General features: G+C 43.1%; 1 long non-coding RNA gene across 4 annotated transcripts in view; it reads right to left on the bottom strand.

Annotated features, from left to right (window-relative positions):
- Window positions 1-22,804, bottom strand: part of LOC137478817 (uncharacterized) — a 45,158-nt gene extending 22,354 nt beyond the window's left edge. For 2 of the 4 annotated variants that reach the window (XR_011001814.1, XR_011001813.1), the window contains exons 1-5: window positions 22,724-22,804; window positions 21,155-21,280; window positions 20,161-20,227; window positions 14,822-15,007; window positions 7,690-7,897 (exon numbers count right to left, since the gene is read on the bottom strand). This is a non-coding gene — a long non-coding RNA (uncharacterized lncRNA). Of the gene's footprint in view, window positions 1-7,689; window positions 7,898-14,821; window positions 15,008-20,160; window positions 20,228-21,154; window positions 21,281-22,555; window positions 22,598-22,723 lie in introns of all 4 variants that reach the window. The other 2 variants (XR_011001815.1, XR_011001816.1) reach the window with 2 other exon arrangements.
- Window positions 22,805-26,291: the final 3,487 nt, after the last annotated feature.

The raw sequence follows: 26,291 nt of genomic DNA on the forward strand, positions 1-26,291 counted from the left end.
AGTGAACGGCACCAGACCAGTGGGATTGTGGTCAATTTCCAGCTGTACATTCAACAAACCTCATTCTTTATCCTGGGCATTAGCATTGATATCTGAATTAGAGATTAGGTGATACTATACATTATTTTCAGCCAGGGATTAATTAAATCTCAACATTTCTGAGAGGCAGCTGGTATAAAGGAAGCCATTCATTTCAGCAAGGTCCAAATGAACAAGCTCCTCATTTGTTTCTAGGTTTGCTTCATGGTGGAGTGAAAAGTAAGCTGGGAACTACCTCTTGCAAATACTTCTAAATACCTGGTAATAATATATATTAGGTAGTCTCCAGAGGTTCTTCGTGCCAACCACTGCTCCTTCCTCTTCAGGTCCTGAAATTGCCTTTTCTCTGCCCTAAGAGTAGGTCCCAAATGTGGCAGCAATGTCCCTTTCAGTACATTGCCCAAATGAGCTCTGCAGTGCTTTGTTCCTTGGGCTGGAGAGAAGCAGCACAAAGCCCGTGGCACCGTGCTGGAAAAGAAGGAAAACCCTGTTTGTGTCTTAACATGGGGAGGGGAGGAAAGGGGGGACAGGACTGTGTGTTTTGCTCCAACTGGCTGCAAACAGGGGGTGTGAAGGAGACCCAGCAGGGATGAAGATGGGGCAGCAGAGCTGATGTGCCCTGGAGAGTGAAGTGAGAGTCCACTGGCCAACATCTTCAGGGGGATTCTTCCCAGGAAAATGGGAAATCTGCCATCAAAAAGCCCCAAAGCCGAGCAAAACACTGACTTCATTAGAACTCTTCACTGGCTAAACTGCCCACAGATTTACTCATTGTCCTCCCTTGTCCATGGTGCTCGTGCCCACACGTACATAGCTACAGAGAGACCTGGGGATGTCCATGCCATTCCCCACAAAAGGACATTTTCCATGGCTTCTTGGCTTTTTCTGGGGCAGTGAAACAGCTGGGGCTGCCACAGCCGCTCACTTTGCTTTCTCAAAATCTGCTGTTACTTGTTTGGGCTTATTTAAACTCTCTTTCTTCCTGTTCACTTTTATTCTGCTTTTCTTCATCCAATTCCTGCCTGGGCCGAGGAGGGATTTTGAGACCTGGAGGGTTTCCGTGGGTCTGGCTTGTATTAGAGGGGGGCAATTTCCCAACCACCGGCTGAGTTTCAACATTCCCTCTCTCCTTGCCTTACTGAGGAAAACCAGGGGCACACATGCAGCCTCCTGCAAAGACTCCATTTCCAGCAGGATGAAATCAAGGTGAGGGAATTTTGACAAGTTGAACAGAGTGGGCTGGGCTGGAGAGCTGCTGCTGGCATGCTTAGAGTTGAGGTTTTTCAGACTGATGTTAATTTCTGCAGCTCTTCCTCCATCCTCCTCCCTCCCTGCAATCACAACCCCATGATCACAGCAATCCCCATTTGCAATATGCACAGGGGGCTCTTGCACAGGTTGAAGTAAGTGACATTCCCAAAACAGTGTCAGTGCCACAATAATAACATAAAAAAAAATCATAAATCTGGGGTTTGCTCTTCATTGTTTCAGTGCAGCTCAAGCTAGTCAAAGAAGTAACATGTTGTAAAAATAAATGAAATAATAAAATAAAAGAATTTCTTAGACATAAGATACTGCACCCCGGGAACATTTAAGTCAGGTTGGATGAGGCTTGGAGCAGCCAGGTCTAGTTAAAAATGTCCCTGTTCACTGCAGAGGGGTTGGACTAGAGGATCTTTGAAAAGTCCCTTCCAAACCAAATTTTCTATGATAAGCATGCCATATATTCCACTCTAAATAACAGCTTTGGTGTCTTTCATAATTTGGAGGAGAGTTTCCTCCTAGTCCTTTTCATGGATTAAGTTCCATCCCATACCCACCAAAAAACCCCAAATCCGCTGGGCAATGTGTAACACAGGACAGCGTGTGGCTGCGTAAAGCCACGTGTTAGAACTGCAGCCCCCATTTCCCCCTCCCAGCTCCCCTGTCGCAGGCCCAGCTACAGAATACTCATTTTAGTCCCCCCGTGTGCCTCATGTCCAGTGGATATTGCATTTTAAAAGGTGCCTTCGTGCAATTCAGCATCAGCAACGCGAGGAGACGTTCTGCAGAGCCAGCAGTTTTTGCAGGGAACCACGAGATGGCGATGGAATAGAAATTTCCATCCAGAGGAAAAGCAGTTCTGGGTTATGGAGAAAGGACTGAGCCCCGTGCATGCTGAGCCCTCTGCCAGAAAGTAAAAAGCAGGGAGGTGTTGAAATTTTACATTATTTTACATCTCTTTTTTGGGCAGAGCATATACTGGTTCTGTATCTATAGATTATTTATAGATTCAAATGTCTGAAGCATAGCCCAGTTTTTCCTTTTTTTCTTCTTTTTTTTTTTTTTTTTTTTTTTTAAGATTAGTATATACTTTAACATCTCCTAGATTAGAGCAGAAACTTAATCTTACTATGACAAATCAAGTCACCATGAAGGGGCAGTAAACTGCAGGCTTTTAGAGTTTGCTGTGTAAGAATAATTAAAAAAGGCAACTTTCCTTTCTCCAGTTCCATTTCCCAAGAGATATGTCCCTCATTGATCAGCCCACTGAAGGGAATTTTGACACAAAGTGAAAATTTAATTAATTAAGATTTTTAATTATAACACAGAGAGGCATGGGAAATGGGGAGCAGGTAGTTGCAATCCCTTTTTCTCTGAGCTCACCCCTTCTCACAGGATGGTGTGACTGTGATTTGGAAGGTGGGATGAAGAAGTATGACTGGAGTTTATGATCTGGATGTTAAGAAGGGTCTGAATACTGTTACTTAAACCCCCTTACTTAATCACCTTATTTTTGCTTATAGTCTTTCCCTCCTACTGGAAACGTATCCATAGGCAAATGTGCAGTCCTTTTTATTTAATGAATGTTCATAAAATTATTTGGGTTGGAGGGGACCTTAAAGCTCATTCAGTTTCCCCCTTGCAATGGCCAGGGACACCTTCCACTACCCCAGGTTGCTCCAAGCCCTGTCCAGCCTGGCCTTGGACACTTCCAGGGATCCAGAGGCCGCCACAGCTTTTCTGAGCAATGTTTCCCAGTCTGTGACCACTCTCACAAGGCCCTGTGGTCGTTGCTGTGATTATTTTCAGCATCAAGGAGTGAAGTTGGCAGTTTTATACAAGGGAAACCAAACAAAAATTGAACTGTTTTCAAATGCTTGCAAAGCAGAAAAAAAATCCATGTCCAGCATCTCCATCCCCCCTCTAAAAATGTTCAGCGAAGAAGTACTCAAATCCTAAACCCATCAAACTTTTTTTTTTTTTAATGTGACTTTTAAAGGCAATCCCATTAAAAAATGGTGTGCCTCTTCTCTGAGTCTCTGTCCCCCCAGCTGCCACAGTGCAGGGCATGGGAGCAGCACCCACTTCCCACCAGCCCCTTCGACACCACACAGCGAGAGGGTGGCAGTTTTCACCTTCCTTCTGCAGGGTAACAATATTTCTACTGCCAGCCCCAAATCTGGGGACCTGTTAAACTGAATAAGGATAAAGGTCCAAAATCTGAGCCCATAATTCAATTAGGACTTGCACAAATGCAGCTTCAAAGTGCCCTCATGAAGATTTGCCCTGCAAATTTAAACCTCCCTTTGCAAATCTGCCCTTTAGGTTCCTGCTTGAGAAGGAGATGGGAGACAGCTTGAGGAGATTCATTTTTCCTCTAGTTTATATATAACTTGCTAAGCTTTTTATTTTTTCAAATGAGCTTACTATGTCCAATTTAAGTCAAAATTTAATGATCCCTGCAGTAATTCATTTAAGGATACAGCTTCCATAAACGGCATAGCATAAGTCAGGGTATAACTGTCCTTGTCCGCAGCACAATCATTAATCAACTTTATTAAAATCAGGATTGGCTGAGGAGGTTTGCATAATAAAAGACTCAGAGCCTTTTCCAGGACTAAAATGGACCTGAGACCAAACTTTGGGTATTTCCTCTCCACTTCCCCAGGACTTTGCTCCCCATGTACCTTGGGAGCATCCAAATCCGGAGTTCATGGTTGGGCTCAAGTGTGGAATTGGATGGGGTGATAGTGGTCCTAAAAAGGGTTAAAAAAGACCGATAGTCCCTAACATAGACAGGCATGTTGCTTTGCACTTCAGGCAGAAAGGGGATGTAGGAAACATCCTACTTCTGGCAATTTTAGTGGGGTTTCTCAGTGCTTTGGTGTAGGGATGCTTTCTGGATGAGGCATTAGCCTCAGAGCAAGCGCCTGGAGTTATTTTATATTATGCTATTTTACATTATTATATATTATTTTACATCTTCATCTTCCCCTCAGGTTGGGCAAGGCCCTGAATGCCTGCTCTGCTTGGTGATGGTGCTCTGAGTGGCTGAGCCCCTTGGCAGGTCAGGGGAGGCAGGAGCAGCCCAGGGTGCCACCACGAGGGACCAATTAGATCTCTGGATCCAATTAGCAGTAGCTGTGATTTGTGTGCAGCCCCTCTGTACATATGGCTACGCTGAACTTTCCCTCTGTTTCAAATGTCCTCACAGAGCCTGGGCGAAACGAGAGGAAGGAACATTTGTCTGGTTTTTTTTTTTTTTTTTTTAAGCCTTTATCATGATGGACGAGGAACCTTTTACATCATTCTCCAACTTGCAAACAAATTAGGTACCTTCATCACCTTCCCCTGATAGCGGAGCTGGCAAGTGACAGCGCGATGAGCTGCTGGGGAGAGGGTAAGGGGTGTGCAAGTGTTTCATTGGACATCATCAACCAAGTTTGCAGGAAATAAAATATAAGTGAAGTCAGATGCTGAGGGCTTAAGTGTCCATGCATTAACCAAGATGGTTTCCATCTCATGGAGCAATTTGGGCTCTGGCCATTTAGGGCAGGACAGGACTTGTTACTCATTTTAATGGATGCTGGGCATCCAAATCCCTTCGGTGGCATTGAAACATCTCATCCCTAATTTCTGTGTTTCAGTCCCTCACATGCAGCCAACTCCTGCAGGGCACTCCAGGAAGCCTGATGAAAGTGTTGCTGATATTACCCATAAAGATCTTCAGTTTCATTGAAGAGATCAGACAAAGAAGAAGAGAAAGAAAGGTCCAGGTCTGTTGACAAAATGTCAGACAGATGAATAGAGCTTGTTCCTTCATCCCATCAGTGGTTTCAGCCCAGAAATAGAAGATCCCATCACCTGCAGCCCACCACCAGCCCCTAGCTCAGGGTTTTCACAGGCAATGATTCAGCAGCAAGGGCTGGCAGCAGAAGGGGACAATGCAGGGCAGGTCCTGCTGCTGCTAACCAGGGATGCTGCCAGCCCTGGGGAGCAAGGCTGTGATGAATGAGAGTTCTGCAGCACAGCCCAGGGGTCAGGTTTGCCCCTCTCTCCTCCATCTAGGGGGATTGTATTGGCTGGGTGTCCTTCCTGGCAGGAGGTGCTGATAATGGGTTGGATCACCAACTCCAGCCCAAAAGGAGGAGATAAAACCACTTTACAGGATGCTTTAAAAAATAGTCATCAAGCTGAAAAGTCTCTGTTAGAAAAAAAGGCAGTCTTGGAGAAGAAACCCCCGCAGACATTCATAGCCTTGACAGAATTGTTTAGGGTAGAGTAACAGGAAACAAGGCCCCAGATTTTTTCCAAAATGAGCTCTTTTACACAGCAGCTGGCTGGCACTCAGCTCCTAGAGATGATTGTGGAGAGAGGCTGTAAGTAAGTCAGGGGAGCAGCAAAGGGGGCTGAAGATTGCATGACATCACTTCAGGTCAGAGTGTCTTAAAAAACCCAAAATATTTTCTCCCCATTTGACTGAAAAGTGAAGGGGGATGTTCCCCATTCCTTCTCTTACAGGTGGCTCAGTTTGTCTTTCCTTGGTGGCGAGCAGGCAAAGTTGGGCAATGTTATCTCTAGAGGGGAAGGATAAAGTGGGTGATGTTTTCCAGAAGTGGAAAATCCAGCAGAATTAAATTTGATCCTTGGAAAAAGATAAAGATCTTTAAATGCCCAGCCCCAATGCCAAAGTCACTGTAGCTGACCCACAGAGAGGAAGAATGGTTTTGTGGTTAAGGCACCTCACTGCCATCTGAAAAATCTGGGTTTGATTCTATAAGCCACAACCTCCCTGTGTGCTCACAGACAAATCTCTTCCTATCTTTTTGCCCAGATCACTATTCATAAAATGGGGTTGAGACCTCTTTTCTCACCGATAGTGCTGCCCATGAGGAGTTTGCAGCCATGGTGAAGTCCACACATTGTGGACTGAAGCAACAAGTTTCAGGAGTGCGTCTCCTTGATAATGATTTTATCTATTCTCTTCATGGAAGGAGCTGAATTCCCCACTTGAAAGCAGAATATTATAGCCACAATCCACTCCTATTCATGGGTCAGGATTTGAAACCAATTCTTGTATTAAAAAAGATGAATCATAGCACAAAAATGACTTAATTAGCTGTGTAGACAGCCAGTGTGAGCACAGAATACCCTGAGCGAGGGTCCTCTCCAGCCAAACACCGTCCTTTAGGGAACTTGGCATTCCTTCCAGGCTGTGTGTCAAGGAGACTGAGCAACTTTACATCAACACAACATGGATTTTCCTTCTACCAAACTACTCTGCAATCTGTAATTTTTAACCTCACAAGTTTGAGATTGTACCTTAACATTTGCAGGAAGCAGATGGCTTCTGCATACTGCCAACCTGTTGTTACAAAAGCATCTTCCAAGAATTGTTTTCTACCCACAGTCGCTAACCATAATTAACCTTTCATATGATTTAATAAACAGCAAAAAATATTTGCCATCTCATATTAATAAAGAGAGCTTTTCAGGACATTTTTCCCCCCCCGTTTCAAGAACGTAGAAGCTGCGGTAATTTTTGCGTGTGCTTGTTTTTATTGCCTTTCAAATTATTTAGGAATGCAGTTTACCTGCGCTGATTAAATCTGAGAAGGACAGCAGAACAGTGGATGAACAAAGCATCTTCTGGCATGACATAAAGTGACCTTTTATTTCAGGAAAAAATGAAGTTTGGGTGAGAAGCATGACTGCTAAGCGTGGGGCAGCAAGGGAGTGCAGAACCCATCGACAGACACAGTTATATCAAGTTGTGTTTTCCAGCTTTCCCACACTCAGGATTTTAATGCTTCATGGAGTTTTAAGTGATAATAATAGAATCCTGTAGTACTTTGACCTTTTTTATATTGAGAAACGACACTGACTGGTCATTTTTGGGCAGAGTGCTCTCTCTCTCTATATATATACACACACATACCATGGTGACAGACACCTCCAAAGTGCCTGGGAGACAGCTAAATGAAAAGTGGGATATTACCATGATTTCATTAATGAATGAAAATGAAGATGTTGGCTAAGACTTACCCCCATATTGCAGGGGAAATGAAATGGCAGACATAAGTAAAAAGCTGGCATGGGGGACCAAGGTACATCTTTCTGTTTCTGATGTGCAGTTGCTTTGGCTTAGGATATCAAAGGCTTTCTGAAGAGCTGAAACTATAAAGGAAATATTCTTCTGGTTCAACCAATTTCCATAATGGGGGTTAGGGAACACTGTCCCTGCTAGGACAGGAGAACTTCTTTAATAAATATTTCTTGTGACTGTTGAGTGCTCATCATCCATTAATATGATAATGTACCTTTGAAATTACAAATACAATTATGATGATAACTGCTTGGCTATAAAAAATAAAATCATATACATACAAAGACTAAGCTGCAGCTCAGGAACTGATTCCAGGAGATGGCTCCAGGTTTTCTGCTTTTTCCCTGGTTTTGCTGGTAGATTGAAATTTGCCAAAAGATGTTTGGGTCTTGTTTATTATCAGTGTGCTGCCAAGATTGAAATGGATCAGCTTCAATTAAGATGGATGCACATCAAATTATTGCAAGCCCAAGGAGTCTGACTTTGTAGCTGAAAATAAAACACAGTAAAATAATTTAAAAATAATTTGTTTTCTGAATCTAGAAATTAAGCAAGGGAAATCAAAGATCTCAAAGAGACAATGCTTTTTTTAAAATTAAGGATAAAACTTTCATTTTTATAAATATAATATGCACCTAACACCAACCAAGCAGTTGCAATGTTTTCTCTGCATCACATTTCAGATGTTGACTCATATATTTGCTTGCCTGGGATACAGCAGAAAAGCACTATTTTGTTAAAGATGCCATTTCTTTAACTATTTCTGGTAGCCTTTTCCAATAATTAATGCTTCTGTTATGCCAGCCTGTGGGTACACTCCTTATTCTGCTCCATTTTGTGATAATTTTGTCCTAGTCTTGCTCTAGAGATTTTTTTTTACTGTTAGATTTTATCTAGTTTAGAACAACTTAAAAAAAATATTCCAACTAAAAAATTATTTTCCTGTGGAGACTGTGAACACAAAACATTTATCATGATATTGACAGAAGTTTGAAATATGCAAATAATGGTTTTTACTTTTGTAGAGCTCAGTGAAATACAGGATATAAGAAATACAGAATCAGTAATGTTTTATACAATCCTTTTCCTCTTTGCCTGGTACCCCAAGGTGCCCTCGCTGACTCTGAAAATTCAGAGTTTGTTGCTGCTGTTGTCCTTGGAAACTTTTATTTTAAGCTCAGTTTACAAGGTCTAACCAACTGAATTTAATTTTCTTTCCTTTCCAATTTAGTTTAAAATTCAGGTGGAGGTTTAGCCTTTGACCTTATGAATTTTATTTTTCCTGTCCAATGTCCCATTATTATTACTACTACTACTATTATTATTATTATTATTTAAAGGTGTTTTCTTGCTGTTGTTTCTTGTGTTTTTTTCTGGTTTTTTTTTGTTTTGTTTTGTTTTGGTTTTGGTTTTTTGGTTTTTTTTTTTTTTTTTGGTTTTTTTTTGTTTATTCAGCCTGCTGGGGTTTTTTTCCCACCTTTTTCCTACAGGATGGGTTAAACAGTCACTCCCAGCACTTTTTGGACTCATCGGATCCAGCTCAAATCCATGGGACAAACATTTTGTTGCCACAAGAGCCCTGAGGATCTATAATCTGCAGTTCCTTTCAGTCCCCTGGCAGCCGTTTCCAGCCAGGACGTGTTTTTTTGGGTTTTTGGAAAAACACGTTTTCATTCAAGAGATGTTACAGCAAAATTCAAGCAAGGTCTGCAGTGGTCTGTGTCCGAAGGTAACAAAGCCAGCTTTCTCCTCGGGTTTGGGTTTCTTTTCAGCACTTACCAACTTTGTCTCACAACACCCTTGAGGAGGCAAAAGCGCTTTTTGTTCCTTTATTAACAGGCAAGGGAAGTGGGACATTAAAATCCCGGTGGTGCAGCAGGAGGCAGCCCTGGGGACGCCTTGGCAGGGCAAAGGGGGGGTTTGGGGTGATGCTTTGGGTACCCCCCGGCCCCTGCTCACCTTACCCACCCTAACCTCCTCTCACAAATTTATTCCCTCAAAATTCAGAGCCACAAAGCTCTGGGAGAGCTGCTTTGGCGGGAAGGCAGAGGATTTTTTTGCCACTAACCTCTTTGGGGAGTTATTTTTTGTCCCTCTCCAGCCTGCACATGGCCCTTCCATCGCTGCCACCCCTCGCCAGTTTTAAGGCATTTATACACAGATCCCTGTGGAGGAAATGGGCTCTTTTTGTCCCGTATTGCAGATGGCAGCTATGAGAGAGGAAGATTTATGTCACTTGCCCAACTTCGCCCTGGAAGTCTTTGGCAGAGATTTGCACCCCGGTCTCCAACCTCACACTACAATTTGTGACCATCGCTCCTGGCTCCACTTCAGCCTCTCCTCTCTCAAAGCAGGGATAAAGATAATTGCCATCTTTCACCCTTTTATAACAAATCTCATGATAATTTATTCATATATATTTTTTAAATCCTCTCTTTGAAGTGGTTTGAGACTGTGGAAAACTCCACTTTCATTAAAAGGTAAATTAAAGTTATGGACAAAAAGGCTGAAGCAGAAAGACTAGAAACTGTAATATTAACAGAAAAAATTCAACATTAAAACAACAATCTGCTGCTCCAAGGGTCATCCCGTGATTTACATGGAGTAATTCATGATTTTCCAGCACGGTTGCTGGGCAGACCTTAAAGATCAATGCCTCTGAGGGAATACTAATTTTAAAAAGTATTCAGCTCCTCATCAGATGTTGAGGAGTATGGCACGCTTTCATTTCTCCCTGCACATTAGCCAAATTAAATCAAAATAAATATCAATGAAAATATTGCACAGGACATAAAACCCCATCCATTTGTGCTCTATCCATATGCTGCTTTACGAGACGCTGGGTTTCGCTCCTGCTCCGCTCTCCGCTGCCAGCCCCGAGCACGCAGCAAGGCACAGAGTCCCCGATGTGCTTTAGGCATTCATCCCTCCAATACTGCACCCCGGGGCCTGCCTGCAGTTTTGTTCTCACCCTGTATCTTCGCCAGGCTTGTTTGTGCCTACGGGCAGCAGCCATGGCCTGGCCAGCGCCTGCCAGGCCGGCCCCAGTCCTGGCCACCGGCTCAGGCTGTGCCGCCGTCACTGCGGGACCAGCCGCAAGGTGCATTCCTGCCAGCAAAAAGTACAGTTGCTAAAAGGTGCTTTGTTCATTAATTATCTTAGGGTGGTTTGGACAAAGTAAACATTTCCACGTCCAGGAAGTTGTTTCTGAGGGATGCTGGTGCTTTCGCACCCTGCGGGGTCCCTCGCTGTGCAACTGCATCGAGGCGCCGTGCAACCCGCAAAGCACGGAGTGCCCACGACAGAAATCATAACCCACAACTCAGGGTTTGGGAGTGCAACCAATTTGTGCCCGCTCAGGAGCAAGAGCAGCGATTTCTGCTTTTAAAACTGGTGCAGTTTTTAGGGTAATGTGATTAGAGATTCAACATTTCCCCCTCTCATTATTATTTAGCTCCCTCATTTGAATGCTCAGGTTTTAGGGAATGGGGATTGCTTGGAAATTACAGACGCAGCCAAATTTCTTCCTTCCCCTTTGACAGGGCAGCGCTGATGGTTATTGTTCTTTTCTAGCTGCATTACGCTGTCCTTGATTTTTGTTTCAAGCAGTCTAATGGCATGATGTCAAATCCTGCTAATTGGTTTAGGATTAAAATGCAGGGCCACATCACTCTCTTGATTAACCAGCAGCAAAACTGCTTTTGTCTAACGATCGTTTCAGAGGAGAAAGAAAATAAAGCATATAAAGGAAGCGTCAGGCTTTTGTCAGTAAAAATACATAGGAAACTGCTTTTTTTTTTTTTTTAAGGAAAAAAAAAATGCCACTGTGAGGCCCATAAGTTTTGACTTGTAGCAGTTCAAAAGCAGCCCTGTGGGGAAAGATCGCTTCCTGAGGAGCAGGGACTGTGCTTTTATCCAGCATCCAGCCACTCGCTGCGCCGCACTGGAGCACCCGTGGCTGGACCTGCTCGTATTTAAAACACCAGCAACAAAAAATCACGGGAACATCTCAGCCCCATTTCTGGCTTCTCTGACACCCAAACAAACCCAGTCCCAGCTGAGTTTGTACCGGGATAAATAAACCAAGACTGAGCAAAGGCTGTGGTGGGCAGTGAAGCACCCGGGAGGTGCTGGGAGCTGCAGGCTCTAGCAGGGACCTGAGCAGGATGTAGGATGCCTGGGGCCATGGGAACTGGCTCTGCAGCTGCAGCATCCCCCTCCACTCACCCTAAGGACTCAGAAATTAGTTCTGCATCCTGAAACAGGATTGTGCTTGCTGGGACAGAGCTCACCTGTTAGGTAATGAGCATAAAGAGGTAGTTTTTCATGGGGATTATTAGGAGAGGAAGAGGGGAATTCATGGTTCAAATTAAAATAGTGGAAGCAGCACCAAACCACTACTTTGCTACCCTTCTGCTATTAAAAATAATACCCCAACAAACCCATAAGAACACCCCCAACAACCCTCAAAGATTCTCCCTACTGCACCGTTTAATCTCCTTGGCTCCTGTTTTCCCTGACCAGCTGAGGGATTTCATTTCCAGGGAATTAGACATCCAATTCAGGGCATTGTTTTGGGAAATGTGCACAAGATTTACCACACACAGTCCTGAAAGTCACCGTCAGACCCAGCTCTCCCAGCACGCTCCAGTCCCATCCCTGCTCTGCCGGGAGGTGAAAGGGGCTTTATTGGGAAGGTTTTGATGCATTTGGCATGTCTTTGAACCTGGCTCCCCCAAAGGGAGAGAATGAACTCAGGCGGAGAAAGAAAAAAGGAAATAAAAGGGCCCTTCCCATCTGCCCGGCTGCATTCAATGGAGAGCTTTTTAAAAGGTATAATAGAGGTTTGTGTGTTCCTGCTGAGATTTGTTCTGGTCAACTTCTCCAGGGCGCTCAGACGGGGCGGTGTGGTGTGCCCGCCCTCCCCCAGTACCCTCAGAAAGAAATTACAGTTGGTTTTCTTTTCCTTTACTACTTTTTTTTCTGCTGCAAAAAGTGTATGCCCCGCACACACATTGCTCTTGCACAAAAGCGACTTGAGCCAACCCTGCCGAAAACTAATGTGGGTGTTTCTCTGGGTTTTTACCATCAGTGCAGTAAAGCCTGGTGTTCCCAAGCATGGTACTGAGGCATCCAACCCCTAAATATCCCCACAGCATCCAGCCCAGATTTTCCTAGAGAGCATCTCTGGGACAGTGGGGATGGGGAGCATCCGAGGGCTCAGCCCAGTTTTCCAGCATCCCATTGTGGAGGTAAATCAACAGCACATTGGCTGTATTCCAGAAGTTGTCCTACTCTTTATTGTGCTCTGTGACTTGTTGGTGTGATTATTAAAAGCCAGGTCGGCTGCAAAGCTGATTTTTTAAATGCGCTTCTGGCCCCAGAGCAGATGAGATGACATTTAACAACAGCAAGCGCTCAAGAAGGGGCCCTGTGTCAGCACCCAACAGGTACAGAAACGCCTGAGAAGTTCTTGGCTGTCATGAGCAGCTTTCTGCTTTGCAAACTACGATAGAAAGAGTGGAAATACGCTTTGTGTGCTTTTTCCTGACTCCGGGACTCCAAAGCAGGAAGATGAGAACATCCTGCACACATGTTAATTAGTCATTCCTTAAAACCAAATGTCACAGTGCTCATATTTAATTCCAAGAACAGACTGATGAATATGTACGTATAGTTATATTTCATTTACATACTCTGGGATTTGTTAAGAGACGCCTAATAAAACCATCTAAAATGAATTAGATGTTCTCCTAACAACATTTATTTTGAATTCACGTATATCAGAGAAACATTCCCAATACTGCAATAGGGGCTTTTCATAGATATAAAATACATATATTGCATTTCATAAATGAAGATAAGGAGTTAAAGCAGCCACCCTCTAAATGGGATTCGATTCTTGAAGTAGCAAAAACACGAAACGGGGCTTGAGGGTTGGGAGAGGCAGTGACTGGGGTTGTAGGAGCCCAAAGAAGATGAAGCTCAGCACCCAGAATACTGTAAGAAAGTGTCCACATAAGGAAAATATTAAAGGAAATTAATTCACTCCTCAAAGCCAGCCAGAAAAGAAAATCTCCTTGAGACATTTGCATCCTCTTATTTTCAATTTCTCAGTTCTATATCTAATTTTTGAAATTTATTTTTTCCTTTACTCAGAGCCCCTGCCCTTGGAGTGGGGTACATCCAGGTAGCTGCACTCAAAAAAGCCATTCCAGCCCAAGAGGCCCTTGAGGGATTTTTTTTTCCCTTTTCAAACTAAACCACTTTATAGGAAAACCCCTGTGGTTTGGTTTTGTGTTTTGTTCTTCCCCCTCTAACTGCCCTGCACCCTGTGAGCTCCCAGGGAGCACAAAAGCGTGTCCTGGCGGGCACATCATCGGCTCGACAGGTCGTGCCGCGGGAATTCAGCTCACACTCCCGCGGATGTGTGAGTCTGGAACAAATCTGGCTCACCCGCCTGCCTTGGCCGGCCTCCGTAGGGCTAAGAGGGGTGGAAGGCAGTAAAATCTCCTTTCAGTCTATAAAAATCTGCAGAGATATTTGGAATGTGCAGAGGGAGCAGATCTCCTGGGTAAAGCGGAGCAATGATTAAAATAGGCACTTTTCTGACCGTAATCGCAATTTAAATACTGCAGCTTTTGTTTGCAGAATGGCTTTGGTTTATATTCTAGTGACAGTCACACAACTCCGGGGGTTGTTTTTGGAGTTAGTGGCAAAAACATGTGGTTTGAATTTAAAGTCTTAAAGTTAGAGGATCGACGTTTTTCCAGCAAAGATATTGCCAGTGTCTCTATGAGTCATAATTTTAAATCATCAGGAACCTGAACACTCCTCATTAAATGATTAAAGGGAACGGTAATGAAAAAGCTAAAAGAAAGGATAAATATACAGCCATAGAAACAGGAACATCTATTTTCAAAGCAGAAAAAAAAAAAAATACCATCCTGACAAAGGGCAATAAACTTATCAAACTAACTCACTTTTTTTTTTTTCAGTTGAGAATATAATCTTAATAAAGAAACAAATTTCAGATGGCAAGGTAAGATTACAGCTCTTCTAGACTAGGACTAGAGTTTTCCCATAAACAGGTTATTGCTGTGGGTTCTGGTCATAATTAACTCTGAATTTATGCCCCACTTTCTGAGAATAAAATGATCCCTGAGACCAAGTGCTTAATAGTGAAGTTTCCTGTTGGGGTATCAAGCTTGTTTCTGTCTATGAGCTCCACGTTTGTGTTTTCCCTGGAAATCATGGCCTCAACTCAGCTCTCCCACACCGGACCTCATCCCCTTCTCCCCTCCCAAAACAGAGAGTGGGACATACAGACCAGAGCAGGGCTGGGTTTTGCAGACCAGCATCTGTATGCAAGAGAGAGGAGCAAAGATAACCGCACTCTGTGTAAAATCATACCTCAGCTGAGCTGGTTTTTCCTTCCTCAGAAAGATCAGGGGCTGTCCAGTTCTCCAAAATCATTCTGACCAGTTTCAGTGGAATGGGAATGATTGTGGTTACCAGAGATGGTGCTTGTTGGAAATCTTGGCACATTGTGTTTACAGGAATTGCATTGGGTGGGCTGCAGTTTTGCTCCTTCAGTGCCTGTTTTGAAGAAAATATGTGAAAAAAACAAATAAACAAAATATTTAAAAAAATAGGTAAGTGTATTGACTGAGGCATTACGTAGCATAAATAAATATAAATACATGGGGCTCGCTGCCTGACTGTATCGATACATTGGCACGAATTCAAGGGTTATATTTGCAATGCAGAAAATAAGCCAGTGAGTCATCTTCCCCACGCTTTGGCTTGCCATCCTCTCCCATTTTCGCTTTGACCCAGGAGGGCACAGCACACAGCCTGAAAATAGGCAGTGGGATGATGTGGCGTGGCTGCACCGCTCCGCTCCGCGCGGGAAGCGCCCAATCCCATCCGCAGGCAAACGGGAGGGATGCTCAGGAAAAGTCTGAAAAATGCTGCTGTCACAGGCATTCTCATGCTTTTCTTTGATCTGCATTCCACCAGCCAAGGGAAATGAGTATACAAGAAGAATCCCCCAAAATAGGTGATAATAATAATAATAGTGATGATGACGATGATGATAATAATAAAGTAATGACACATAGAAACACAACACCCAGAGTTGCTGCATTTTTAGTCCACAGGTCCATGGACTTAAAACTAAATCACAAACAAAATTAGAACAGGAAACTGGAGGCACACAGTTTAAATACAAAAATGAAATTTTGGATTGTAACATTTGCAAATGTAAAAATAGGATTCAGCCTTAGGCTCCATTACAGATGACTCCACCATGACAGCTTGGCAAACAGAATCAGTGACTTACCTCCCCAAAACAGCTCTTTTCTAGCAGATTTCCAGGGCCTGGCTGAAAGTGTCTTAATGCAAATGGCCAACATGGGCACCTGAGAGCAGAGAGGTGGCTCCAACACCTGGGTCACCAAACTCTTTCCTGATGACTTTCCAGGGCTCTGCTCTCCCACTTGCATTAGATACTGCTTTTAGAGGGGAAAGGACTTTTCCACAGCATCTCCCTGTTCACTGAGTGGTGCAGCAGGTGCTGCACGAATCCCCAAATCTGGTCCTGGGCACTTAACTCCTCTGCAATGACATTGCGCAACCCAGCTGGAGATGCCCTCCCCTCCCTCATGTCCCTAAACATGGAATGCAATCCCCAGGAGAGAGCCTGTGCTCATGTTTAATCTGCTACTTTCCTGGAGAAGGAATCTGAGAGTCCTGATCCACCCTGTTCTGCTCCTCCACTACTGAGGACCAAATCCTGACTCCTATGAGCATGAGCTGTTGGTCAGATCAAAGGAACTTTGAACTTACATATATTAAAAAAAATAATAATAACAAATATCTACATGTACACACATATAATATATGGACACAAATGCACAAGATTGTAAGCAAAAGTTGCCTAAGCCCCTGTGGTTCTAATCATAGTAATACACAGTAGTAGTAATACACTGATACTTCATTTCCAAGGACCCAAGGCATAATTTGGAGAAAGGATTCTTAAGAGTACAGCACCTAGCTTAAAAACAGGTAATTTCCTTTCATCCCACCATTCTCCTGTCCTTACCCAAGCCTTGCTACTTCATATAAGCCGTAGAACCCTTCACAAACTACCAACATACTGCATTCCTATTTAAGATATTGGCTACACTCAGTTTTTATGCAGCTTTTGATCCCCAGTCCTAAAGCATCCATATGAGGGGCCTTAAAAACAGGTGGGTATGTTTGCAAGAACAAGGTTTCTCCCTCATCCTACCATCTTTCATCTTGCTTCATGGATTTTTCCATTAAAAGAATCAAGCATAAAAAAAATGATTGAAGCCTTAAGATCTATGTATTAAGATACTTCTTTTTTTTTTTTCTTTTGCACATTGGAAGGAGTTATCTCAGAGATGCATCAAAATGTGTCTGTCTCTTATTTTATCTTCTCAGTCCAACAGCCTGGCAGAGGCACACAAGGGACACGGTGACCGAGGGCTTGGTTAAGGACGTAGGAGAACGTTCCCTTTTCTCTCTGCATCCATCCACACACAAATCACATGTACAACATGGGTGCCTGCTAAGCAATGGATTCAGCACATTCACTAAAGAGATTGTTTTCTTAATAATTCTTCCAAGTGTGGGAAGACAACCGAGCGCTCAGTCCAGAGGCATCCCCAGGGCCAATGTGGTTTTGTTCTGTCCTGTCCTTGGAATATTTGTGCTTTGCAAGTCCCTGGAAAGAGGGATGCTCGTGCAGCAGCATAAACCCCTTTGGTGTGCTATCACGTGCCTTCCCTTGGACAATTTGTATTACAGAGGAGCTACAAAGAGGCAATATGTTTGGAATGGCTGATAGAGGAATTGCTCATATAGGCAAAACATAACATTTTTAATCCCATCCTCATTTAATTTTTTAAGCAAAATAAATGATCCCTGTATCTTGGCATATGCGTCACGTTGAAATGGAGCCATAACTCTGGGCAGCTTTTTCACAATGTCTTGCATAATGTGGTATGAAAATCATGTACAGCTCCTGTGTTTGTATCTCAGAAGGAAAATAAAAGGCAGTTAAATTACAATGCAAGAATTAAGCTATGAATGGATGTTGCACTCAAGAAGTCTAATGCTTAAGAGGGGGAAATGACAAGATTTTTTTTTTCCTCTTCTAGATATTTTATCCTTCCAACAAGCTCAACCATCAAATGTTTTGAGAGAGGTCAAAACTAGTCTATCTGTCTTTTTTATGTGAGTTTGTGAAAGGAATCTCTCCGCGTGGAGTTGTACAGGAATTGACACGATAAACCTAAATGGCTCCTTTACAACTGTTAGGGTTTTCTGTAAACACATGCTGTCCTGCCAGCCAACCAGCTTCAAACTCGGGTGCTGAGCACAGCAGATGGTCTATCCTGCCGATACACACGCTACTAATTCATATTTCAATACACAGCTTTGCTGCCTAAACGAAGCCACTGCCTCTTGAAAAGTTTTAAAACTCCCCATAATTGATAATCTTGGGGAGGTTAATTGTGAAGACAGGGGAAGGCTGCAAAGAGGAGGCCACTGGCTTTCATGGGAATGGACATTTTGGAGGTGTTTGCTGCAGAGTTTCAGACATGAGTCCTGTCATGCAGTGCCTCCTGCCAAAGGGAAACCATGGCATGGCTGCGCTGCATTAATAGAGGAATAAATAAACCCAGAGAAATCAGCCCTGCAGGACAGAAAAGGTAAGCAGCAATGAAAAATAGGGCTACTGGCAGCATAGCAGTCACGACGCCTTGCTATTGGCATGGCCATGTCAGAGGAGGATTTTTAGGGGAATGCAGGTTTTTTGGGAGGGATGAAGAATAATGCAGCAATTTAAACAGCTGCCTTGATCCTTACTGCACCAGCTCTGCAACTGCTGCTATGTGCAGGAACATATTTTGGCATCAACACTTGATGTAAAAACCCTTGACTAAATCAGTTTCCTTTCTCATCTCCTGCAACAACCAGCTATCACCTCACAGGTTTGGGTAAGATGGTGCAGTACAAGATCATCGTCTTTCCACTGAGCTGCCAGAGCAGGATGTGAAGGGGAAGTTGTTATTTCACCTTGAAAAATAAAGGAGCAGGGGAAAATGCAGGTTCTTGGGGGTTTCATGACTTTATGAGGCAGGGTAGCAGGTTTATAAAGCTGAAGGTACCATGGACATCATAGTGTGCAGAACCTTGGGCACATCAGCTCAGGGCTTGTCACCATGTCCTGTGATCAGGGCATTCTGGTGTCATCAACTGATGTCTCTGAGGGTGAACTGGGAGCATCCACTGGTGAGCCATGGACCACTGCTGCTCCTGATGGAGGAGGACACAGGAGACACATTCTAAACACTTCCACATGTGCCTGAAGATAGATATTCCATGCAGTTGGCCTGGAGCCCCCACACCGGTGTATTAACTTCTCTCCATTGCTGACAATTGCTTACACCAGAAAGAAAAAATAAAGCTAAACCCCTGAAGGAGCAGTGATCCTCAGCATTAATAACCCCTCTCCTTGCAAGAGGATTGCTGCCTGAATTCCCTTTGCTGAGGTTTATCAAATGCTGTACCTCCTCCGCTGAGCTGTGATCAGCTGGGCGACTTCATCAGGATCAACACTAAGTAAGAACAGAACCTCCTTGTAAAATTCATTTAATCTTTCTCCCAAAGGAAAAAAAGAAAATTAATATTAATTTTCTCTTTTTATTTCAATTTACCTACTTCTCTTCCAGAAACTAAACTATAGAGGTGTTCCCAAATCCACAGTTTTTTTTCTCTGGTTGTAACAGAGAATGAACAGTTCTGATAAATTTGATAGAGGGGAAAACAGAATGAAAGTGGCCCTAAGAGGGGGAGAACAGCCATTGTTGTCATACACTATTTTGGTTTTCCTTGGTTAAAGAGTCTCAGATGTATAATTGGGTTTATTCTTAAAACAAAACCTCCGAAAAAAAAACCCATTTTGAAATCTTGTGTATTGTTAAAGAACAGAAAATTAAAATCAGGAATTGCTGCAGAAGTCACTCACACTGTAAATAAGGAGAACATAAATCAGCAGAGAGACAGAGTAAAACAACTTAATGACTAATTAAAAAATACTAGTATGCAATTAAGGAGTGTCCTTTGATAAACATGCTCTACTACATGAGTTAGCTCTGTGCAGACACACAGCATTGCAATAATTTATTATTTTTATATCCTAGGCATAAATGCATGGCATGTGTGCGTGTGTATTATATTGATGCAAGGTAATGCGCAGGGCTCTGTGTGTTGCCATTTGAAATGAAAAATCTACTTACTATAAATCAGATAACCCCCATCCATTTAGATTTAAACCTTCTCCTTAGCACACCTACTGCCAAGCTGTGGGCAAAAAGGCACGGGAGGCATTTCCAGAGGGAAAAGTGGAAGCTAATGAGAAACAGCCACGTGTCTGCACCTTTTTGTGAGGTTCTGCAGTGCTCTTGGTCCATGGGATAGGAGTCACTGCGAATGGCAGTGGCACTATTTCTAACGGATCAGGGGGCTTGCTTTTCCAACTTTCTTTTGGTCACCTGAACCATTTTCAAAGTCTTCTAAATGAGACTTATTCCCATCACACACATTCAACTGCAAACCTAATCCTGCCACTTGCAGCTCCAAAAGCCTTTCCCCACATCCAACTGCTTCTCTGTGTGCCTCGACTGAAGGCAGATGACAGACACAGCACTACTCACATTTTGGGTTCCTGAAACCAGGATACTCAACCCCACGAAAGGTATGAACCACGTTGCTGTAGAAGACCTAGAACAGAGCAGGTGGATGATAATAAGATGGATTGATCAGACAAAAGATGAGCAGCAAAGCAACACAAGCTCAACATGCCATCCCTCAGAGCTATCTCATTTCTCCTGCAGCCAGGCTGTTTAGATCAGGAATACATTTTCTAAAATTCTCCTCCTTTCTTACTTTCTGGAAGATCCTCCCAGAAATTCTTGGCTCTCTGCAAGCCATGGGGGGTCTCGGGGTGTTGCTCGGGTGGACAAGTGCTGCGCTCCTGCCTGGAGGCAGAAACCACAGCAGCAAAAAAACAGATTTCACGAGAAGAGCAGGGGAGGGAGGGGATGAACAAAAAAAAAAAAAAGGAATGTGTTAGTTAACTTCGTGTGGTTGTTCGAGCCACTTCCTGACACCCGAGCGAGTCATCTGAATTTAACACATTTCTCTTTTGCATTTTGCAGCTCACCTTTAAGAGAGCACAAGGCGGAGGAGGTGGGAATATATGGACTTCAGCCCTTCCCATCCGTTTCCCCCTGTTACTTTCAAAGATTTTCTATTTAGAAAGGAAGGCTTTTTTTTTTTCCTGCTGTTCATACATTACACATACTTCCCAGCCAAAATATCTTGCTTGTATATTTTTTTAATTTAACCTACATTACTCAAAATTGCTCTAAGAATAATTAAAGAGAATTACTTTCCCCATCTCTTTGATTTACCTGAGATTTTATTTCTGAAGAGTGTTTTAAGAAAAACCATTAAAAAAATGGAGAGATTAACAATTACAGAAAAAAACAATCCCACATCCTCCTTGTCTGAATCTAATGAAAATGTTTAAACTGCATGGATATTTATCCTTATGAAAAACATATGAACAAAACAAAACCCCCAGTATTCTGGTGAGATTCTGTAAACAGGACAAAACGTTAACTGCGGAAATATATCATTTAAGACCTTTATTTCCTTCTAGCTCTTTCCAGGCACCAAACGAGCTTTGCATGCAGATTTCGTTTCAGCTGGGTGGAATCATTCTCATAACTATTCTCCAAAGCCCAAGCTCTGAGGTCAGCCCTGCTCTTTCTGCAGTGGGATAAATATTAACAAGTGTGACTAACCCATTCCTTGCGCCCTTCTTAAATTTTCCAGAGTGTGTCAGCAAGCATGAAAGCCAGAGATCAAAAAAGGCAAGGGTTTTATTGTTGGAACCGGATGGGAACAGGGATGCAATATATGCGAAGTCCCAGCACCTCAGAGAAGTTGGTTTATAACAACACCAATAAAAAATGAAGGAATTACTGGGCTTCAAGAAAATGACCTTGTTCTCCTGCTCAAAAATGAGTCAGTTTTCACTTGACCTCTACAATAACGTTTTACAAGGGCTGGACCAGTTCCTCGGGAGCAAACCTGGCCTTTCCCTGTGGGTCCCAAAGGACCCAGGAGGGGACAGAGGTGGTGGAGAAGGTGTAATATAGCTCAGTGCCTCCTGGGCAGAGATGACAGGGCTGTGGTGACCTCAAGGGCTCAGGCTCACTCCTGTTTTTCTCTGCACAGCTTCTGCTTATGAAGTTTCATGGATAATGTTCCCCCCTCCCATGCAATGCATCCTGCTGCGACCCAACCTGCCCCCTATGATGGAGTTTGTGAGACCAAGACACATCTGGTTATATCACCCAGATGTCTCTAGGGGAGAAACTCTTAGTTTAACAAATCTGGTGTTCAATAAAGCACCTCGAGATGCTTATTACAAGTGCAGTTTGATCTGTGCAGCAGCAGCAATGCAGAGCCCAGTTTGGAGAGGAACTGGGACACAGGAGCCAAGCAGTTTTGTACATAATCAGTTAAGTGACAAGAGGGAAGTGGATTGCACTTCTGGTGAGCAGGGCATTGGGAAGGGAGGGAAAGAAACCAGGGAGGGTTGGGAATTTAAAGGCATCTATCACACAGCTTCCCAAAACTGGACAAATCCTGTAGACATGAGGAGAGCACGGGGCCTCTGTACAAACTGCTCATACCAAAAATTTGTCAAAACCAGATTACAGCCTTGAGACTATCCCTGCTCAAAGTCAGGTCTAGTCCTGACAAAGCCAAGGAAAATTAAAAGCCAACTGAAAAAAACCACAAACCACCAGAAATGATGAGCAGAGGTATTAAATCCTGGATAAGGTTTTATTCACGTGATCAACCAGAACCTGGGCCCATATGATTCAGAGTTGCTCCCTCATAATGCACATGCCTCTTGCTTTCCAGAACGTGTTTAATTCTCCTATGCATTCCCTCAAACAAAAGGTATGCCCCACATTTCAGCACCTCTGTTGCATCTACTCCACTGACCCCAGAAGAAATCATCTCACTCACTTTGTTTCCACACCTGGCTTTCCTCTACTCCAGGATGTCAAACTGCAGAACAGTACACACCCAAGAACATACACTTTTCTCCCTCCATCTCTTGAAGCACTTTAGCTTGAAAACCAGCATTTTTTGAGGTTACTGGGTTTGCAGATTATAAGAAGAAAAAGAAGGTACCTGAATTGTGGTCCTGACTTAGTTCTTGTTCCACAGTCTTGTTCCACCCTGGTGCAGTGATAGCCAGAACTTCCACAGGCACATTTGGAGGGTGTGGCAGCACATTTCTCTCTCTCTCTCTCAGAATTTTTCATAGAGGTGCACAGATAGAAAGAGAAAACAATTTCTATTTCTGCTTCTTGTTTTTTCTATGTGGAATGTGTTTGGAGAATTGTTTACCTGGGGTGATTGCTTCATTGGATTCTGGTGAGGACTGTTTGAGCCTGATGGCCAATCCAATCCACCTGTGTCTGGACTCTCGCAAACAGGGTCACAAGTTGTTAGTTAGATATTGTAGTTAGAGAAAGTAGGTATGTAGTTTTAGTATCTTCCTTTATATAGTATATTAATGTATTATAGCACAGTTATAATAAAGAAATCATTCAGCCTTCTGAACTGATGTTGGACATCATCATTTCTTCCCATTGGGTTCACCTGCATTTTACAATAGAAGGGAGCTTGAAAAGAAAGGAGGAAAAGGCAACCTTATCTCATAGCCTGTGATATCTGCCATGGCTTGACAGAACATGTGAAAACACCCTGCAGACACTGTACAGGAGAGGTGGGCCTGTCCAGAGTTGACATAAATGAAAGCAAGCCTCATACCCAAACCCCAGATCAAAAGAAAGCCCTTATGTTTTTCCAGCATAGGAAATATTTGGATTTGGGTTTGTTTTTTTTTTTAACTCAGTGGCTCCTGATATCCTAAAAATTCCTGTGTGTAAATGCCAGACACCCAGCTGAGTCCAAGGAGAGTCACGAAGGAGCCACCTGCAAATCAATGCCCACTGCTCTGCCAAGGTCACCATCTCCATGGCACGGCAACGACATTCCCTGCAGCAATGCCAAAGGAGTCGTGCGGGAGAGGCCATAAGGAAAAGTCCCAGGAAACTTTGAAACTTGTATAACTTCTAAACTTTGCCCAATTAAATTGTGGTTCCATTAAACTTTCCTTTAGCTGGCAAAGGACTGGCTGAATTATTATGGGGAACAGCCCCAGACAATTAAAAGCAAGAGCAACATTACAAATCTACGATTTGGTAGACAAAAATCCCTTGCAAAAGACACAGCCTTACAGAGTTATAGCTTACCCAAATGGGGAAAACCAAATTAAATGAAAAAACATATTGTATATTATCTTAATTTATATATGAGATTTTAGACAGTTCCAGATTTCTGGATTAAATACAATACCATGTGGCTCCATTAAGCCTCACTGGCCTTTTAGAATATTATTGAAAGAAATGATATATAACAGTTTGAAAGGTTTTTGGATGCTTGGTGGCATCATTATGCAATTTATTAATATGTGGGCAGAGTGACTAATGCCTCTCAGGATGTATTTTTAGTTTCAAAAATAAAATTTATAAAAAAGAAATGTGTGCTGGGGGGGCCAAGAAGGAAAAGCAGCTACAACTGGGTTTGTGCTGGAGGCATGTGATGGCATCCCTCATTCTGTCTGTCCCTCCACACACCCAGTGGCCAGAATAGCCCTTCTCCTTTCACTTATGCCATTCCCAAAGGGGCCCAGAGGCTCCAGCTATTGCAATTTTGTAGAATTTGGATATTTAGCTCCATTTCTGGCATCTTTCCTCCATTTTTAAGGCTGAAAGGGACAATTCAGATCATCTAGTTTAACGCTCAGTATAAATCCCCAAGAAAATAATTTCACACATTCACTCGCTAATTGAGCCTACTACTATATGTTTCACCAGTCATCTGGGCTGGCCTCCAGTTCTGATTTCAAGATGCAAAAGGATGACAAATCCCCTGCCCCCTTCAACAGTCTGCCCCCTCTCCCTTCCCAATCTCTCAATTTTGCCTGTCTTAAATTTCCAGCCATTGCATCTCATTATGTTTTCCCCCCATTAGACTATAAAGCCCTTTTGTACACATTATTTTTTCCTCCAAAATCATTTTCTGCCCAGAGTCAGGGCACTGCCTGATCTCCTTTTTTTTTGCTAAGTTCACCAAATGGAGCACCTTAAGCCTCTCTCCACAAGATTTCTTTTTCCAACCCTCAAATCATCCCTGTAAAACTGTACCATAGGCTGAGAGTTTACAGCCTTCATCATGAAGCTGAATCCCTGAATCTCAGGTTAATAAACTCTCCATTTTTTAATAAGGCTTCTGTGAAATGACCAGAAATAGTCCCGCAGGATGTGTTATTTGGAGGTAACTATTTCCACATGGGCTGGAGGTACAGCCCTGGGAGCAAAGCCTGGGGAGAGCAGTAGAATAGTTCTTTACCCTTTTCTGCAGCCGTTTTTAGCACTCTTCCAAGTTGCATTTCTAAACCCAGGATTTTTCTGGAAGGGCCTATGCTGGTGGACATTTCCTGGACCACTAGGAAGAAGCTGAACAATTTTACCTCCCCATGTACACAGAGAAACCAGCTCCTGAAAAAGTTGCTTCTCTCAGCACAAAACCTTCCCTGTGTTCAACAGCACTGGGAGCCCCATCTCCATCAGGAGCAGAGGCTCTGACAGGTCTTGGCACATCTCAGTTCCCAAACCACTCCTTCCCCAGGCCCAAAGAGATATCTAGAAAATCTCTGAGACATCACCAGAGCCCCTCCTTCCCCAAAATTAATAGGATTAAGAATAAACCCTGGGGTTTTTCTTTCCCTTTTTTTTCCCAGTGTTTGTGTCCATGCTTTGAAGCTGCTTCTCCCCATTATTAATTGGCTTATTTTCTGTTTGTTAAATGACAGTGGAGTTTCACAGGAATCTTGGCTCTAGATCATCGGAGAAAAATTCCCAATATTGCCAAAAATACATTGAAATGACCAGACATGGTGAGTTCTAGACAGTCTCCTCAGGCGCTGGAGCTACAGCTCACTGTTCCACAGAATCTGGATGACATAATACTCCACTTTTTCATCTGTCCTGTTTGACTTGGATGTGAGATTACACACCAAATGAGGAGTTTGAAAGAAGTGCCAGCTCAGTCCCATTTGGCCTGGCCTTTATATACCCCACAGGGAAAAACTTGCTGTTCTGAACTGAGACAATAAAATTCAAAGTCAATCATAAGTGATAAAATATCTAAGCTAGGTCAGTGCCACTTTTAGACTTGTTTTCCTCACTTGATTTGTTTGACTCTCTATTGCTCAGCTTTACTCCCAATGCTAGTGATTAAAATCCTTCAAGACAGGCCATTCACTTCACTTCAGGCCATTTTCTACTTCCCAAAGTTGCCTACACATGCTGTGAAATCTTCCTGTGACTTAAGAGCTCTCCTAACCTACTTTCACTATTTGGTTCCAAACAAATCTTTTGTTCTCCTCTCTGATGAAATACCACCAGTTTAAATGCAAATGTGAGTAGGCATTACAACTAGAGCAAACCAGCTAATAAACCCCCCAAACGAGTTAATATGACCCTCCTTTCCAGCTGTGAATTGTCCACAAAGAACATATGGAACATCTGGATTAGAAGAACATGCCATTGATTAGTGACTCGGCATCCCAGTACTGGTGTTACACCCAAAAAGTAAAGCAGGCTTGTGCAAGCAGCCTGCAAAATCT

Source organism: Anomalospiza imberbis, chromosome 9 (assembly GCF_031753505.1).
Source record: "Anomalospiza imberbis isolate Cuckoo-Finch-1a 21T00152 chromosome 9, ASM3175350v1, whole genome shotgun sequence".
NCBI classification, from domain to species: Eukaryota; Metazoa; Chordata; class Aves; order Passeriformes; family Viduidae; genus Anomalospiza; species Anomalospiza imberbis.